Genomic DNA, 17,891 nt, shown 5'->3' with positions numbered 1-17,891 from the left:
TAAATCTTCTAAAGTGTGGTGCGCCAAACGTATACCACACCCTTCTGACATTTGTTTTTTTAGGTATCCAATTTAACAATATAGAGCTTGGTATTAATATCAGTAGGATATGCAGTATGGTTAGCACAGCAGTTCTTCAACTTTGTACATTTATTAAATACAACTATTTCACAATGTTGATAAACGTCATTTGGTCAGACAGGAAAACTCTTCACGTGTATGGCACAAAAAGGGTAGGATTTCCTACAAGATATGTCATAACATTTTTCTGAAGATAAATCCTAAGATATTTCCTAGGATTGATCTCGTAGTGTATAGCCCGCCTGATACGCTATTACTTTGTATTAAAGAACTCGCTGAATTATTGTCTGTGTAAATATTTTTGAGCAAACTTTTATAATTGCATCTGCTTATTCTACAAGTTAGTTTATAATATGCGTTACTGTCCAATGATATTCAGTTATTTTTATTACAGTTATTTTCCTTAAAACGTGCAGTAGAATACTTTCTACATGAAACTTTTGTGGAACGCTTTCGTTTAAAATTTGGGTAGTTGCAGAGGTGTGCTTTGAAGGTATGGAACCCCTTCCCCGAGACCCAACTTTTAAGTAAGTTTTGCCAAATTTTAGGGCAAGTTCAAAACTTTTAATACCATTATTATTATTATTATTACTGAAGTGTGGTGAATTTAATGGGTCACCTTGTTCCACCCAGCTCCCGCCAGTGGGCATTGTGCTGGACAAACGCCGTTTCTGTAGGTTTTCTCCGGGTCCGGGTTTCTTCACTTTCTGGATTCAAAAATTACTTTCATACTCATCATCGACGTCTTCTGTAGCTTAGTCGGCACAATCATTAATTAAAAACAAATTTACTTAAACCTCTTGTAAGTTCAGTAGCCCTACTTTCTACATGAAATTTGCCTCGAAACTTTCTGTTTAACATTTAGCTATTTGTAGGGATGTATGAGGAGGGCATGTCATGATCGTCCTGACATTTGTCTCCAATCCCGACTATTTTGTAACATTTTCCTAACGCTAGGGACGAATTTACAGACTTTAATACAATCTGTCCTCATACGGAATTTGTCTTTTATATTATTATTATTATTATTATTATTATTATTATTATTATTATTATTATTATTATTATTATTATTATTATTATTATTATTATCTTATTTGAGACCTCAATATTACGTCCTATTCCAACGCAAACAAGCATACTGAAGTTACGAAAAATGAAAACAATTTGTTTTGGCTCTCTATAAGGTTGAATTGCTTTATAAGGGATAATTTGGAAGGAAAAGAGGCGGAAAAGGAAGGTGCAGCTACTGAACAATATGAAAATCGAACCTTCGGATGCCTTTACAGAAACTAAGTACAAGTTGTCTTCAACATGATAGATAGTAACGCCCTTTCTCTGAGTAAAATACTTCGGGTTATATATGCGTAATATTGATTGATATTTTAACAAAATGTACATACAAATATAGAAAAAAATGTTCCTATTTACCAATTTTGGTTGAACGGTTATATGGAACGTGCTGAAAAAGGCGAACGAAAATATGAAATGAAATCTTTAAGGTTTACGTCCTACGCTTGTGCCGGCTTGCGTAAAGGAAACTGTGATAATGGGAAATGAATGAAATGGTGGAATGAAGAAACTGGGAGGAAACAGTAGAAGCTCGAGAAAACCCAAGCACACGGTTCCCTTGGCGGGGGCTGGGAGGCAACGAAAATATTATTTCTAGTCAGAGAACTTTAAAAAATTCCACAATGACGCTTCAGACAAATTTATGACTCATACTAGGACCTTTTATAATCATCAATTATTTGCGAAACACGCTAAATTTTCACACAGTAGGAATCGAAAGTGTAGATTGTGACGTCATGTCAGTTTTTCTCCTGTAAAGGAAGTCGTTTCAGCTCTAACTCGTAAGAACGAGAGAAATTGACTATTTTTTAAGTTATTATACATCGGAAATATCAACATTGAAAATGATAAAAAATTTTCTTAATTTTCTCAGATTGAATCGAACCGCTGACTCCTATATTACGAAACGAATCCTTAAGCCACTACACTACCATTGCTCTGTTAAGTAAGTCAAGAAACACTAGTGTATGTAGCAAATTGCACAAGTTTACGATTCCAATATTTTATAACGATGAAACACTGCTTCCGGTCATGATAAAATACTACAGTCCAGATAATTCAAATTTAAATTTAAAAAAGGCATACAGACACGCAAGAACATGAAGGAGAAAGTGGTCATAAGAGCAGTTCGAACCCTTAACTGGAACCTGATGCCTCAGACCACTTTTATCTGATTCACCGAAAGTATCTCCGTAACTTATCTCTCTTATACGGTTATTCTCGTTTTACAGTTATTTTCAGTAACATTGAACGACAGGGACACGAACACAGATACATCAAAGGCATTTAATATTTCAAAGGCTCTCCCACTGGGAATCGAAAGTGAGACCCCATATACTGAACTATCTGATGGGGTGCAGATGGGGTGATGGGTGCAGTATCTGGTCCGTTCCCAAGGCAAGTAAGCTTGAGACTGACAACGTCGTGCACGTAGGTTTTCTCATGACACTCCCACTTTCTCATTCCACCAATTCGTCCATCATAATCCACTTGCTTTAATCATAGTCTTTCTTAACCTAAGAGGCATAATCGTGGGACATTAAACGTAAATATTTCATTTTCAACCCAAACCAATCCGAACCGAAAAACAGTTGTATTTTTTATTGCTCATTAACGGTGTAGAGAAAAAGCATGGGGAATCGTGATTCCATTCAAAAGTGAAACAGCAGACTCGTAATACATTAACCTAGAACGAAACAGTTACATATCGTCTGGAACTTTTCCGAAATATGAACTGATATTCTGAAAAGTACCAGAGTTGGAGAGGGTCGAGTTTTCTGAGTGTCAGTGGGTTGTGGGGGAACAGCATGTAACCTACTGCAACTCACCACCCACAATGACCCACTGCGACACACCACCCCATGACTCACTGTGACCCATCAGCAACCGTAATCCACTGCGACCCATCACCCACCGACCCACTCTGCATTGTAGACAGCATCTTCTGAACAGCATACTTTTTTTAACTCTCGACCCTAGCCATAAAAATTAAAAACACGTTTCTGATTGATTGCCGTTTGGGATTGTTCAAACCTTCTGGTATATGTATTGTGTATTATAGTAGTAATAGAATAAAATTGTCTCTTTTTTGGAATTGAAGAAGAAAATTGAAGCAGTGGAAGTTAAATTTATGACATGCAATCAAGATGGAACAAAACAAGCCATGTAGTGCTTCTAACCCGTTCCTACTACTACTACCAATTATACTGTGGATTCGTATAGCAAAACTGTACACGTAACGTAAGTAAATCACTTTTCTGAGTGTTATTTTCATCTTAATTTAATGAAGAAAGTGTTATGAAAATTTAAAAAATGAAATATAAAAATAAAAAACATTCCTTGGGCCGGGTTTGAACCCACAACAAAAGCAATTATAATTATTAGCCCCATGCGCTAGTACGCTCGGCCACGAAGACCGCCAATAACAGACACTTGATTTCTACTATATTTTTGCTACATGGTAAAAACGGATCTCTTACTAACCAGAACCGCGTATTTAGCTCCTATGAGTAGGGTCGAGCGTTATTTGAAAATATGCTTCTGAAGACTGGTGAATTTGTCTACGTTTTACTTTCAAGGCCTCCTTTTCCCTTTTTCATTTGTTTCTATTTACTTAACTGAGATGAATATCTCTAAGTGAAAAAAAAGTTGAAGCTTTCTTGGATACTGGTATTTGTAGTTATAATAGTAGCAATAGGACTTATGCTACTACTTGGCTTTCGAGACATACAGCTTGCGAGTTTTTAGAGGAGCTAACTACTAGAAAAATGCATTTTTCAATCACTGTAATATATAAGTTAGTATATAAAAGTTGAATGTAACTATGTGTGCCTAATCACCACGGAAAAATTGGAGTCAAATGAAATGTATATAGTATTTTGGTGTATAGTTAGGCCTCAATCCAATCTGGGATGTTATCATATGCTTTCATTATAATAATATCTTAAGGGATAGTGGGGATCCGAAATTTTTAAGAAAAAAATTGAGTATCTCACAAGCCGTTAAAGTTACGGAGCTGAAATTCGGTATATTAACTTTACTGAAAATGAACAGGAACGTCTCCTATCATTCTTTAAAATTCTCCTTTATGGGGAGGGGCTGCACTTTCTATATATGGTAAATTGATAGTGGGTTACTTTGTAAAAAATAATCGAAAATGCTTTATATTAATTGAGAAAAAATAAATGCTCTGCATCATATATATCCATATATGTTTACCATGCGCTTTCTACTATAATAATTGGTGAAGCTTGTTTATTATATGGAGCGCTTAGAGCAGAGGGCAATCGATTCATCAAGTTATGAGAAAAATAGACAAAATTTATAATGTAAGCTTTTGTACGTTGGTCTACTTACCTTGAGTCAGGACTTTCAAGTTTCATACGATTTTCCACTGAAAAGTATCAATAATTCAACAAGGAAATAATTAGACCATGATAATTTAATTGAAATCCATCGTAATTTTGCACATGATAAACAAATTACCATTTTATATCGTAAAGGTCAGATCCATCATTATTGTAACAGAGCGGTGCTTGAGCGATTGACCGTAGAAATTTAAACTCCGATTAGTTAGAATTTTATAACCTGGTTTTATAACAAGTATAAACTCTTTAGTCGGTAGAGAAGAGGCCGTGAATCATGTGCTTGACTTGATTATGTGTTTTGGTGGATTGTGAGTCACAGTGGCTCAAATTTTCATTGACCCGCGCCATCTCTGGTGCCAATATAGTGTCTGCAAACAAAACAACCAAATTATGGTTCGTTTTCTTAAATAAAAGGACACATTCTGTTTCAAGCTTCAACCGAACCCAAACCAGTGAACCGGGTGTTGGAACACGTCTAGTACCTAAATTGTAGTTGATATTATTGTCTTGTGAAATCAGCTGCCATTATGTAGTTCAAATTTGGAGATAAAACCCCTATAGTCCGCACTTTCCACCAAGCAATACCGACAACATTTAAGAGGTGATTCCTGACACCAATATAAGACAAAATGTATAGACCAACCCGGGTGCACAAATGCTTCCTTTCGGAGTTATGGGCTGCCGAAAACATGAAAAAAAATGAACTTTAAGATCCATAGCTCCAAAATTATGGATCATGTTTCAGACACATTTACAGGGATGTCATGAGAAAACCAACGAGCACGATGTTGTCCATCTCAAGCTGACTTCTCTTGGGAACGAACCAGGAACCCCACCATTCAGATAGTTCAGTAGGCGGGGTCTCCGTTTCGATTGCCAATGGGAGAAACCTTTGCATTATTAAGTGTCCTCGATGTATCTGTATTCGTTGAGTTAACGTCCCTTTTCAGCAGCGAGGCTATATGAGACGTGGACCTACTGATTAACGTGGAATCCGAACCACATGAGCTCCCGCCGGTAATCGAACCCGGCTCTCCCGTGCCAAAGGCGCGTACGCTAACCGCTTAGCCACGGAGGAGCTCAATATCTGTATTCGTGTCCCTGTCGTTCAATACTACTGGAAATAACTGTAAAACAAAAATAATCAAGTATAAGAGAGATAAGTTACGGAGATACTTTCGGTGAATCAGAGAAAAATGATCTGAGGTTCAGGTTCCAGTTAAGGGTTCGAATTACTCTTAAGACCACTTTCTCCTTTATGTTCTTTCGTGTTTGTATGCCTTTTTAAAAATTTAAGTTTGAATTTTCTGGACCATAGTATTTGATCATGACCGGAAACTGTTTCATCGATTCTTAACAGAGCAGTCTTAGTGTAGTGGCTCGAGCATTCGTTTCGTAATTTCGGGGACCGCGGTTCGATTCCCTCTCAGGAAATTAAAAAAATATTATTTATAATGTTGATATTTGTTATGTATAATAACATGAAAAATATTCGTCTCGCTTAAACGACTTTTTTCACAGGGGAAATAGTAAGAACATGACGTCACAGTCTACAATCTTGATTCGTTCTGTCTGAGAAGTTAGCGTGTTTTGCAAACAATTCATAAATACAAGAGGGGCATCCTTAGGGCCTAGTTGAGTCATAAAAGTGTCTGAAACGTTATTGTTTTATTATGGAATTATTTCTAAGTTCTACTTTTACTAGAAATAATATTTTTGTTCGCCATTTTCAACACATTCGATATATCCGTTCTATTAAAATTGGTAAATACGAAGTATTCTTTTTTATATTTGAATGTATATTTTGTTAAAATATCAATATAACGCATACATAATCCAAAGTCTTTTACCCAAAGAAAGGGCATTACTATGTATCGTGGTGAAGATAAATCCTACTTAGTTTCTGTTAAGGCATCCGAAGGTTAGATTTTCATATTGTCAAGTAGCTGACCCCTTCTTTTCCCCCCTGTTTTCCTTCCAAAGTATCTCTTATAAGGCAATTCATCTTTAAAGAGGGGTCCAAAAAAATATTTTCATTCTTCTTAATTTCAGTATGCTTATTTGCATTGGAATAGGACGTAATATTGAGATCTCAAATATTCAGTAATAATAATAATAACATAGAAGACATTCCATATGAGGACAGATTGTATTAAAATCTGTAAAATCGTCCCTAGCGTTAGGGAAAAGTTACAAAATAATCAGGATTGGAGAGAAGTGTCAAGACCATCATGACATGCACTCTGCATAAAATGAAATGAAATCTTTAAGTTTTACGTCCCACGGTTATGCCGGTTAGGCTAAAGGAGACGGTGATGATGAGAGATGAGTGAAATGGTGGAATGAAGAAAGTGGGAGGAAACGGGAGAACCCCGAGAAAACCCACGAGCACGGTGTTTGTCCACCACAAAGTTCACTTGGCGGAGGCTGGGATCGAACCCGGGACCCCAAGCACCAGAGGTGAACGCTCTACCACTGAGCCACCGCGCCCCCACACTCTGCATACGTCCCTACAACTAGCTAAATGTTTAACGGAAAGTTTCGAGGCAAACTTGATGTGGAAAGTAGTGCTACTGAACTCACAAGAGGTCCAAGAAAATTTGTTTTTAAGTAATGGTTATGCCGACTAAGCTAGAGAAGACGTCGATGATGAAAATGAAAGAAATATTGGAATAATGAAAGTGGGGGAACCGGGACAATGAGAAAACCTACACAAACGGCTTTTGTCCGGCACAAAGCCCACTACGCTGGAGCTGGGTGGAAGAGGGTGTACCATTAAATTCACAACACTTCAGTAATAATAATAATAATAATAATAATAATAGTATTAAAAGTTTTAAACTTGCTCTAAATTTCGGTAAAACTTTTTTAAAGTAGGGATTTCGGGGAAGGGTTTCCGTACCTTCAAGGCACACCTCTCCAACTACCCAAATTTTAAACGAAAGCATTCCACTAAAGTTCCATGTAGGAAGTATTCTACTGTACGTTTTAAGAAAAATAACTGAATATCATTGAATAGTAATGCATATAATAAACTAACTTGTAGAATTTGTAGATGTAATTATAAAATCTTTGCTACAAAATACATATACAGACCATAATTCAGTGAGCTCTTAATACAAAGTAACAAAATAGTGTATAAGATTCAGTCTACAGAGCAATTGATACTTAAACAGTGGACATACACTATTTCGAGAATAGATAAGAAAAGAAATGTACGATACTTTTCGCGGTACGATACATTTCTTGTTTACGATACTTTTCGCCTCGTCTCGATTCTCATCTCTAAAGCGAAACGATAATTTGAGTTAGCCTTGTCCTGTCTCGAATGTAAAATGTTAATTCTCATCCCGATTTTGTTTGTTTTGTTTTAGAATCGAGATTAGAAATTCCTCTTCTGATGGGCAACTTGTAAACAAAACCGAAATAGTTTTTGCCAAATGTCACGTTTCTGCTTGTAATGGTATGACCTGAGCGATAATAAGCTTCTAATTTTTAAACCTTTACGGGAATAGGCCTATTATTATTATTATTATTATTCGTGAAGATTTGATAGTTCAAGTATTAAAACATCCGAGTATTCAAATATCTGAATATAATAAAACGTGTTCTCGTCGACCAATCGCGATCAAAAATCCTAAAGTAAAAAGAATTCCCGGCGTGGATACGATTTAAGAACCTGGAGATTACTGGTCGAGCACCTTGACCACTGAACCAGGATCCCTGCGCTGTAAATGATTCGTCTTTAGTCTGGTTACGTTAGGTTTCTTTGCCTCCGCCTGCAAAGTTGTGTTACTTTTCTTCGTTTCAAATAGTCTTTCGTATTTCTTTTATGATGATATAAGTGAATAATCTTAGGTAACATTTATATTAATAACTTGAGTTGTTTTTAAGCCTTTCGTTCACAAGTTTGTTTCTTCTCCACACCAAACTACAGATATGACAGATTTAATTTCCATACTCTTGTTTCAAAACAGTCGCCATTAGGCTACCTGATCAGAGACTTCCGTCCGGCACTATACACTGAAGAAACTTGGGTTGAGCAAAGAAAATTGATGGAATTGCCAAATTCGGACCTCTATTGTAGCTAATTTAGACAAATTTCATTCGTGTAGATTTGGTCATATTAGGGATTAATGACTTGCTTCGCTTTATGAAATTTAAAATTAAAATTGTAACTGTTAGTTATTCCAAAATCCTTAATCCAATGTGTAATTAGGCAAATACATGAAACGGGACATTTTTGTACAAACAAATGTGTAAACATTGCCGGAAAATTAATTTTCTGGAAGAATTAAAAACAAACTTTCATGTAATACATAAAAATTATGAATTAAGTTTTCGAATCGAATCGCAAGGGAATTGAGGCGGTAAATCCCTCTCAGAAATTGTATAGACATTGTAGGATAACTTCGTTGTAGATATAGCTACTATTACGAGATTTATCTATTGCCTACCTTTGAAAACTGCAACAGGGCCAAAACACCATAGTCCTGTATGAAAAAATATTTATTTGTTTCCATATACATAGGAGCTGATAAAGGATCGAAGTTTCTGTTACATTATAGGAAAACCTTAATTTGAATGTACTATATACCTACCACTCCTTACAACCCAAAAGCAAATGGAATTATGGAACGCACCTATAAAAAGTATTATACTTCTCATATGCTGTGGTAACCACACTAAGTGGAAGAATATGTTAAAGCCAAGAATTGAATGTAACCTTGCTGATTTATTTGTATATTACTCGGTCAGTTACAGAGGTAGATATGTTTGCTTGGGTGTTGGAATTGCAGAATGTGAAGTCTCGGAACGTCATATGCATCCTATCCAAAAGAAAGTAAAATATGCAGGCTAAACGCAATAATCCAGTCGTAACTCAAGAGGGTAATTTAGTTAATGGATTTGACATTACGTTTTGTCAGATGCTTATAAGAAAATGTCTCAAATGTATGCCTGCTTATACGGGTCCACATGTAGTGACTGGAATACCTCGAGGAAAGAGAAGTGACCAGTCAAAATCTGTCCAATATAGAACTTTTGGTTGTTCTGCCGAAAAGCAAGAAACATTGCTGGAAAATTTTAAATAAAAATATTCTTTAAAACCAAAATTTTCAAAGGCTTAGCGGAAAAAATATTATCGCTTCCTCCAATTACGTAACTTTTTTTTACATTAATACTATGTATACTGTAACACTGCCCTTATTGCTAATTTATATAGTAGTCCTGTTCTTAGTGTTAGCGCTATAACTCGTCTGTGTGCTTGTACATTTATTGTAAACGTTTGTATTTTTCAATAATTCTTGTAGTGGTGAAAATAATATATTGACTGGTAAGATAACAACCCTATACCTTACCTGTACGGGTTTTATGCTAATTTTATATTGTTTATTATATAATAATTATGTAAAATAATCTCATTTAAAGTTTAACACTTTCGTTTTCATAAAAAAGCAGCAATATATCTGTAAGTACAATTTGTTTTGATGTAAACAGGACAGTGTCTAAACATTACTCCTGGATATTTTATGATAAAACTATGTATTATGATCTACATATAGTGGAGATTTGTACAACCTTAAAAGCAAAGTGCTGAAAATTATTAATCCCTAAGTATTAAGAATTTTAATTTTAATCGTTTCTTATATTTACGTTTCTTCATTAAAATTTAGATCGTTTATCTTTTGGCATTAAAGTTACGCAACGCGGAAGTTGTCAGGAGTAAATAAAATAAAACGAGAAAACAATACGATACGGTTTAGACGTTATTATCCAAATGAATATTTTACATTATTATTTTGTAATCATTAAGAAATAGTTTTCTTGATAATTAAAATTGACAATTCAATACAGTAAAATTGTCATATATACGTAAGGTAACAAAATTTGTCGACCTTTTGCAGGATGAAAAATGATAGCGGCGAGTGATCTAAGGTTCCTCCCTCGAATTTGTAAAAAAATGCCCTGAAATTACGCACTTTTGGGATATAATCTACGAAAATTATTAAATTTGGAATAACCAATATGATTGGAAATAATCTGTATAAAAAATAAACTACTATGAACGAAAGATCATCGACGCCATTTTCGGTAAGTTATGTGGCTGAGTAACGAAACCTTAGATTGTCTGAGCAGGCCTGGATCTGTTTATTGTTGCACACAAATAGCTGTGGCTTAGGTTGTACCAAAGTAATATAGTTACTAATAGACATGGTTAATCCAGAAGGCTGGTGATACGCAATATGACGTCAATATTTCGTGCAACCTGGTGATGTGCCTATTTTTTAAAGAAATATAATTTATTTCTTAACTAAATATAAATAAATAGAATGTATTTTTAAATAAAAAATAATTTATTTAAGAATTATAAATATGAAATACAAAATAGTTCTGTACAATGTTCTTTCCAACATAATAGTATTGATTAGGCTAATGAATGTCTAAACAGGGCAAACATGACACTACAGATATTAAATTTTAACTTTGTTTCATTTTGTTTGTTTCATCCAAGCTCGATTGTCTGTTTTTCCTTTTCTTCAAATACCTGAAATTAAGAAACTTTTTTTTAAATTTTTGGATAAAAAGATCTAAAATATTGCAGGCAAAAATTTTCTTGTAGGCCTTACATCTGGAGAACTACATATAGTGTAGCCAAACCCAAATTATCACTTAATTCAGTATAACGTGCTTATTAAAAAAAAAAAAAAAAAAAAAAACTCGATTTAGGGACCGTTGAAAAAATTTGTGGTCTCTAATCCAAAAAATCCAATATATTTCATTCAATCAAAAACTTTCTTATAAGCCTTATATCTGGAAAACTACACACAGTGTAGCTAGAGGCAGATCCAGGACGAACTTCTGGGGCGGTGGGTTGTAATACTGCTACATAGAGCAACTTTTAAGAACTAAAAACTCTGGGATGGGTTTTATTTATATATAAAATAAGAAAATTTCCTTTTCTGGGGGGCGGTCCGATCGACCCCCGTAGATCAGCCCCTGAGTATACCCAAGCTCAAACTATCACTTAACTTACCGCATTCAAAGAAAGACAAGAAATCGCTTATCAGTGGAAAATGACTTGATAATGTGCGTCATGAAGAGTGAACCGAACATTGGGTGATATCAATAAAAATAAGTAACTACTCCTGAGAAGTCCTGCTCGAGAATCGGAGTAACTACACCTGGAGTAATCTCCTCCCTCAATTTCGTATCAATAAAACAAGCCACTACTCAGGTCTAGTCTGCTCCAGATTTATGAACGTTTACTCGCGCTTCCTCTGCACGTAGCACTGAGTCGTATCAATAAAAGAAGTGATTACTCATTTCTCCCATTCATCGCACAGTCATTTCGTTGTTTTTAACCTATGGCGTAGTATCTTAAAAACCATGATACGGGCAAGTAGCAACGATAGCTTCAATCAAAGTGCATTTGTGGATATTGTAAGTTTCCAGTGGTACTTTCAAAGTCACAGCTACCAGACAGTAAACGAAGGAAAGCCGAAACTTTGAAGGTAATTACAGTGAAATGCAACGAAATATCAAATACATCTACGACTGAGATACAAATTCAAAAGAGAATCTTTAATATTCGAGCGAGAATAAAACAAAAATAAAACAGAAGAAAAAATAAATTAAAAAAAAAACGGGAAAGAAGAAAGTAATACTGAAACCATAGGAATGAACCTATTTGAGCTGATGGATGTTGATTGGAATCCAGCAATATCAAGATTAACACGACAAGCGCATATCACGTGTTGTCCAAGGTCTTTGTAGATTGTTTGGCTTTAAGAACGAAATCAGACACTTGGCTCCTTTGTTTTCTTTTTAAAAAAGTCCAGCCACCCACGTCATAAATCACGTCCATCTGATTGCGTTTTCCACACCATACGTGTCCCCTTTCGCCTTGACAAACAAAATACATTCTCATGTATACAGCCTTTCTATCAACGTTGAGTTGAGTTGATTATTAGTTTAACGTCCTTTTCAGTAGCGTGCCTATATGAGACAGAACCCACTGATTAACGTGGAATCCAAACCACATGAGCTCCTGCCGGGAATCGAACGCGGGTCTCCTATGCCAAAGGCATGTACGCTAACCGCTTAGCCACGAAATAGCTCTTCCTATTAACGTATTACTCTCCAAAATACTAGGTTTCTTTAATGCCACTTGTGTATAGTCAAGTGCTCCGATAGCACCCGGAAATGTATATTGTTCTTGCCACTCTGTCTTTGCTGTTTGTATATTACGCACACCTCCGGAAACAATCAATTTTCAGGTAGTCATAGACAGTACTTTAAGCCATACCAGAATCGCCTGACATTCCGACCTGGAATCCCGGATCACTCACGTAACGCAAGAAAACCAAGGGCACCGATTTCTCTGTAAATTTGGGGGGGAGGGCATTTAGATGCAGAAGGTATATATATATCAGGATTTTAAGACAAATTGCACTCTAATTATGCCAAATATTATATATTCATAAATACAATAGGGGGCCCACAGGAGCTTTGGGGGGCCCGGGCCCCCACAGGATCGGCGCCCTTGAAGAAAACCCGCATCTTTTTATCATTATGTAGTCCACCACCCCGAATTTCGGTTGACTCTCCTTAAAAAATGTTGTGCTAATCACTACATTTTCTTTCATAAACTTATAATGCTTTTTGTAATCTCCATTTCCAACATTTCTATGCAGTATATAAGTTTTTCTACGTAGTAAAACAATCATATACTCTGCCATATTTCGCACGGAGTCACCTATTTAGCTTGCTCCACAAATTTGGAGAAGTTACTAGCATCACAGAGGAGTCTTTGATTTTTATTGATATCAAACGCGGAGTAGGTATTCGGCTCGAGAATAAAGGCGTGGTTACTTCAAAAGGGCGGGGCTTCTCCGAGGTCAGCCGAGACGACTAGTGCTCAGTTCTCTTTTTATTGATACCAATGCGAGAAACTACTTCAAAATTGGGCGTAATGAGTAACTTCTCCGTTTTATTGATATCACCCATTGCCGCACTAGTGAAATCACACCATCCTCAGACATCTCATTAACTTTAAATTTTAATTGCATTTGAATATACAGGTTTTCTTGTATTTTTCTGGTGTTTCAATATGCAGTTCTCATCAGTTTCATATCGTAACTCTTTTATTTAAATTGACTTTTAAACAACTCCGCACCTATTTTGAAAATATATAGTAGACATTTTTTGTTGTTCTCAACAGTAGAATATGTATGAAAATAAAGTATTCCTATCAGAACAAAATTCAAAATAAGATTTAAAAATATTTTTCGGAATTATATTCTAATTATATATATTTCTTCCGCTTAACTTTGCGACCGCCATGAAACCCTCTCGCGACCCCCAGGTTGAGAAACTCTGCTTTAAAGTGTTAATTTTCTGGATTTACCCAAGACGATGTTGGTATTCGTCGACTGAAAGACATTTTCTATATACTGCTAATGAACTTCAATTGCAAGAACACACATCAATTGGCGGCTATCATCTTTTACTGTGAACAACTTAAGTGAAATAACGCCATAACTTATATTCGTTTCAACCTTGAGCTTATTCGGCCATATGAGATGGGTGACATACAATATTAAGGTTTGTATCATATATAGCAGCACAAATTGCAACTCACTTGTAAACAAGAAAATAAACAGATAAATACCTTGGGTTGGTTGTTACAACATGCGCATGCTTTAGTACATAAAAAGAACAGAATTACATTACTAACGGGCCTTTATCCTTAGTTTTTCGCAGCTTCATAGGAACGTAGGCCATCACGCACTGCTAAAGGTTTATATTAATGTTTTTTGGCAAGATATAAAATCCGACATATTAATTGTTTGGTTGGCGTTGGCTCAAAACCACTACTGTACACGTATCGTGATAATATTGTCCATCATCTCTTAACTGAACGAGTCTCCGGCACATTGGGTGGATATATATCGAAGTGCTGAAGGTTTGGTCGATCTCTACCTTTCTCTGATCTGTGTATAAAAATGTATGTATATATATGTGTGTGTCTGTGTTCCATCATAACTCTGGAACGCCTGGAAGAAATTTAACCAAACTTCCTACACATATTACGTAGTGTGGAAAAGAATTCTGTCGGGATTAAGACCTCCTAGCACACCTAGCGGGGAAGTACCAGGCGGGAGACCTATAAAAATTATCGAAAACGACCGATAACATTAATTAAAAGGCATATTCTAAGGGAGATAAGAACTTCAAAATTTATGACAAAAATATATTTTTATGGGTTTTATAATTACATTTCTATTGAACTGCGTATCCTAAGGGAAGAAGGAAATTTATAATTTTCCATAAATCTATTTCCTCCATGCGAAGAACGAGCATTTCAACTAGTTATATCTATTTGTTCGTTGTAAATTAGACGAATAACTTTTTTACTGAGTAACAGTAATACCGGTATTAAAAGCTCTAAACTCCTCGTAGAAAGAGGAGAAACCCCATAGTGCCGAACTATAGACGCGTTTTGATCTGAACAATGACTAGCAATATACAATTGTATTCCAAAAATGGATGCTCTGAAACTCCTGCCTAAATCAGTAGTGTTGCTTACACCAACCAACCTCCCTCTCTCTCTCTTTTAAAAAATAATGATAAAAAAAGCTCTTGATGCTAAAATAACGTACAAACGGGCTTTTAAACACTTCATTTCTTGCACTCTAGGAACGCTTCTGACTACATAGCATGTGCTGATGAGAAGTCAGTGATACCTGAAAGGGGTTTAAGTCACCTAATCACCATATGTATTTTGAAAACCTCAAATCGAATATACGATACTTACCGCAGACTATGCATGACCTCAGAAAGAACACTCATATTTATTGTCTTATCTTTGTGCATACAAGTTTTTTTTTTTTTTTTTTTTTTTTTTTTTGGACAGACATTGTCTTAAGTATCAATCTCGTGGGAAGAGCTGGGAAGGAGGAATTTAGTCTTCTGAGAAATTTAGTCTTCATAGGAATTCAGTTTGAATTCATTCAACTAGTCGAAAGTCTCATCGGAATTCAACAGAAATCTGTAATGTTCTTGATGACGCAGCATTCTTCTGAAAAGAAAAAGAAACAAGAAATGTTAGTTTAAAAACTTTACCACAGTGTAAGTGTATCATGAAAATTGTCAAAATATAGACATTTGTTAGTAGAGGCCACAGAAGGAAGTATTCTCGGGATGGGATCCAGATGTAATTATTGATTTCCGACGTTTCGAATGAAAACATACTGGACGAATGATTATAATCATATTCCTGATAATCATATAAATTACTTGTTTGTGGTGGACACAATGTTCATGATTTTTTTAAAGAATATTTTCGTGTCCTCCCAACATTTTCATTCCATCAATTCTTCATTATCATTCACTTTCATTAATTATCAGTCTTGTTTAGCCAAAAGGGAATAATCGTGGATCGTTAGACTGGAAATTTCTTAATTATCATTTAATTTATACAAGTATTAAGATTTTGATTAACCATTCTTCCCTTAATTTATAGTGATAAAATTATAATTTCTACTGATTTCAATGGTACTAGTAACAAGTGACCAAGATTGTCAGCGAAAACAAACATTTGCGTCTGTGACAGGAAAATAAACATGTTATGACCGAAACGAACTAGTCTGCATAACGACAGAACTACATTTTCGTTCGTGAGACGCTGCAGAAAATTAAAGTGCCATGTCAATGTAGAATGTCTTAACTGTCTTTTAAAAAGGTGAATCGGATAGGAATATATATATATTAAATTCGCAAAAATAGTACCACAGAGTTATAATCATTATTTTCTTTGATGGATACTGAATCTACCCGTAGAGGTAGAGGGACAATTTTAAAAACTGGATTAAATGACGACATCACTTGGTGTAGTTTATGAAAAGCACTATGGTGCACTCAAAAGAAAAAGTATCACAGAAACAGGCTGTAGTCACTTTCCAAATAGATAGAGAATACTATAAACATGAGAACCTCACAATTTCTTCCCATAACTAATCAAAGTTTAACCCTTTCACAGAGGAAGTCGACTTTTGTCGACAGAACCAAATTTCCATAACATGCGAATGTCGACTATAGTCGACGTGTTAAAATTTGTTTGTCCGTATCTTGGCTTTGTCGAGAGTAGTCGCCAAAGTTGTACCGTTCATATTTGTTTGTGTTCTATTGTTTTCGATAAACAATAGAAATCACAGAAAACCTTTGGCGACTACACTCGACAAAACCAAGATACAGACAAATTTTAACACGTCGACTATAATCGACATTCGCAGGTTAGGGAAATTTTTTTCCGTCGCCTTCCACAGTGAAAGGGTTAAGTGAACTGAATTCAGAAGCTCTCGGTGTGCAAAGCTGTGAAACACTGTATCTGATGTCGAGTCGAATAATGAACTGAATACACATTCTTATACGTTATTCTTTACCAGCTCTCTGTGGGTTAGTTTGAGCTACATTCATGGACGTAGTCAAGGGATTTCATTTCTTCCTATATCAAGATGACACAAAAATATCACCTATAGAATATAAAGTATCAATGTTCACATTAACTTTTGGAAGTGACAACAATCAGATTTCCCCTGTCCGAAATAAAGTTTCTTGCTACACGCATGGTTTCACTGATGATCACTCGAAGGTAATAATGGCCATGCTATTGATTATTTACTTGAATAATAGTAGTTGGAAATGTTGCAAACCTCAGAATTGATTTATGGAAGACTTGAGGTATAATAATAGGGCCGACTCTAGGTATTTTGAGATGCTAAGCGAAAATATTTCGGCGTCCCCTGATTTAATGATATTATTAACCATTTTTGTTTAGGTAAAGAGGCTTTACCAAATAATAATAATAATAATAATAATAATATATATATATATATATATATATATATATATATATAAAGCACATCATTAGAATATTAGTAATTGACATTTCGATTTCGATTAAGTACATGGTGAACCTTGCTACACTATATAGTAGTTTGCTTCAATGCTTTTTATAGCTTGTAATAATTATTCGCCCTATAAATGTTGCTAATTCCGTTAAGAAAAAAATCACTTCGTACATCATCTGTAAAGTTTTCCGCCCTATATGGCTGCGTAGTTCGCCTATATAGACGACCCGACCCGGCCCTGATTAGAAAGACAAGCTGTGCATTTACATACTGGCTATGATGTATATGATTATGATCAGTCACATTTTTGAAGTATGATAGCCATAGAAGTGACCCTATATTAGAATTAGCAATCATTGCTTCATAATTAAATTAGGCGAGGTTATCTTAAGTCGAAATGGTAATGATCGACCATGGATGTCACTCCGTAACTATGTGTTGAAAAGTTGCGGAACGG

The 17,891-nt window shown here is 35.4% G+C and overlaps 1 protein-coding gene across 6 annotated transcripts in view; it reads right to left on the bottom strand.

Moving 5' to 3' along the window:
• Window positions 1–10,901: 10,901 nt before the first annotated feature.
• The window catches only part of LOC145690397 (uncharacterized), a 145,251-nt gene continuing 138,261 nt past the window's right edge, over window positions 10,902–17,891 (bottom strand). For all 6 annotated transcript variants that reach the window (XR_014132205.1, XR_014132206.1, XR_014132207.1 and 3 more), the window contains 2 exons: window positions 15,340–15,603; window positions 10,902–11,067 (listed from right to left, as the gene is read on the bottom strand). The gene's annotated coding sequence lies outside the window, so the exon portion shown is untranslated. The remainder of the gene's footprint in view (window positions 11,068–15,339; window positions 15,604–17,891) is intronic.

The sequence above is a fragment of the Thermobia domestica genome, chromosome 7 (assembly GCF_964235325.1).
Source record: "Thermobia domestica chromosome 7, izTheDome1.hap1.1, whole genome shotgun sequence".
Taxonomy (NCBI): Eukaryota; Metazoa; Arthropoda; class Insecta; order Zygentoma; family Lepismatidae; genus Thermobia; species Thermobia domestica.
This window is presented reverse-complemented; position numbering and strand designations above follow the sequence as displayed.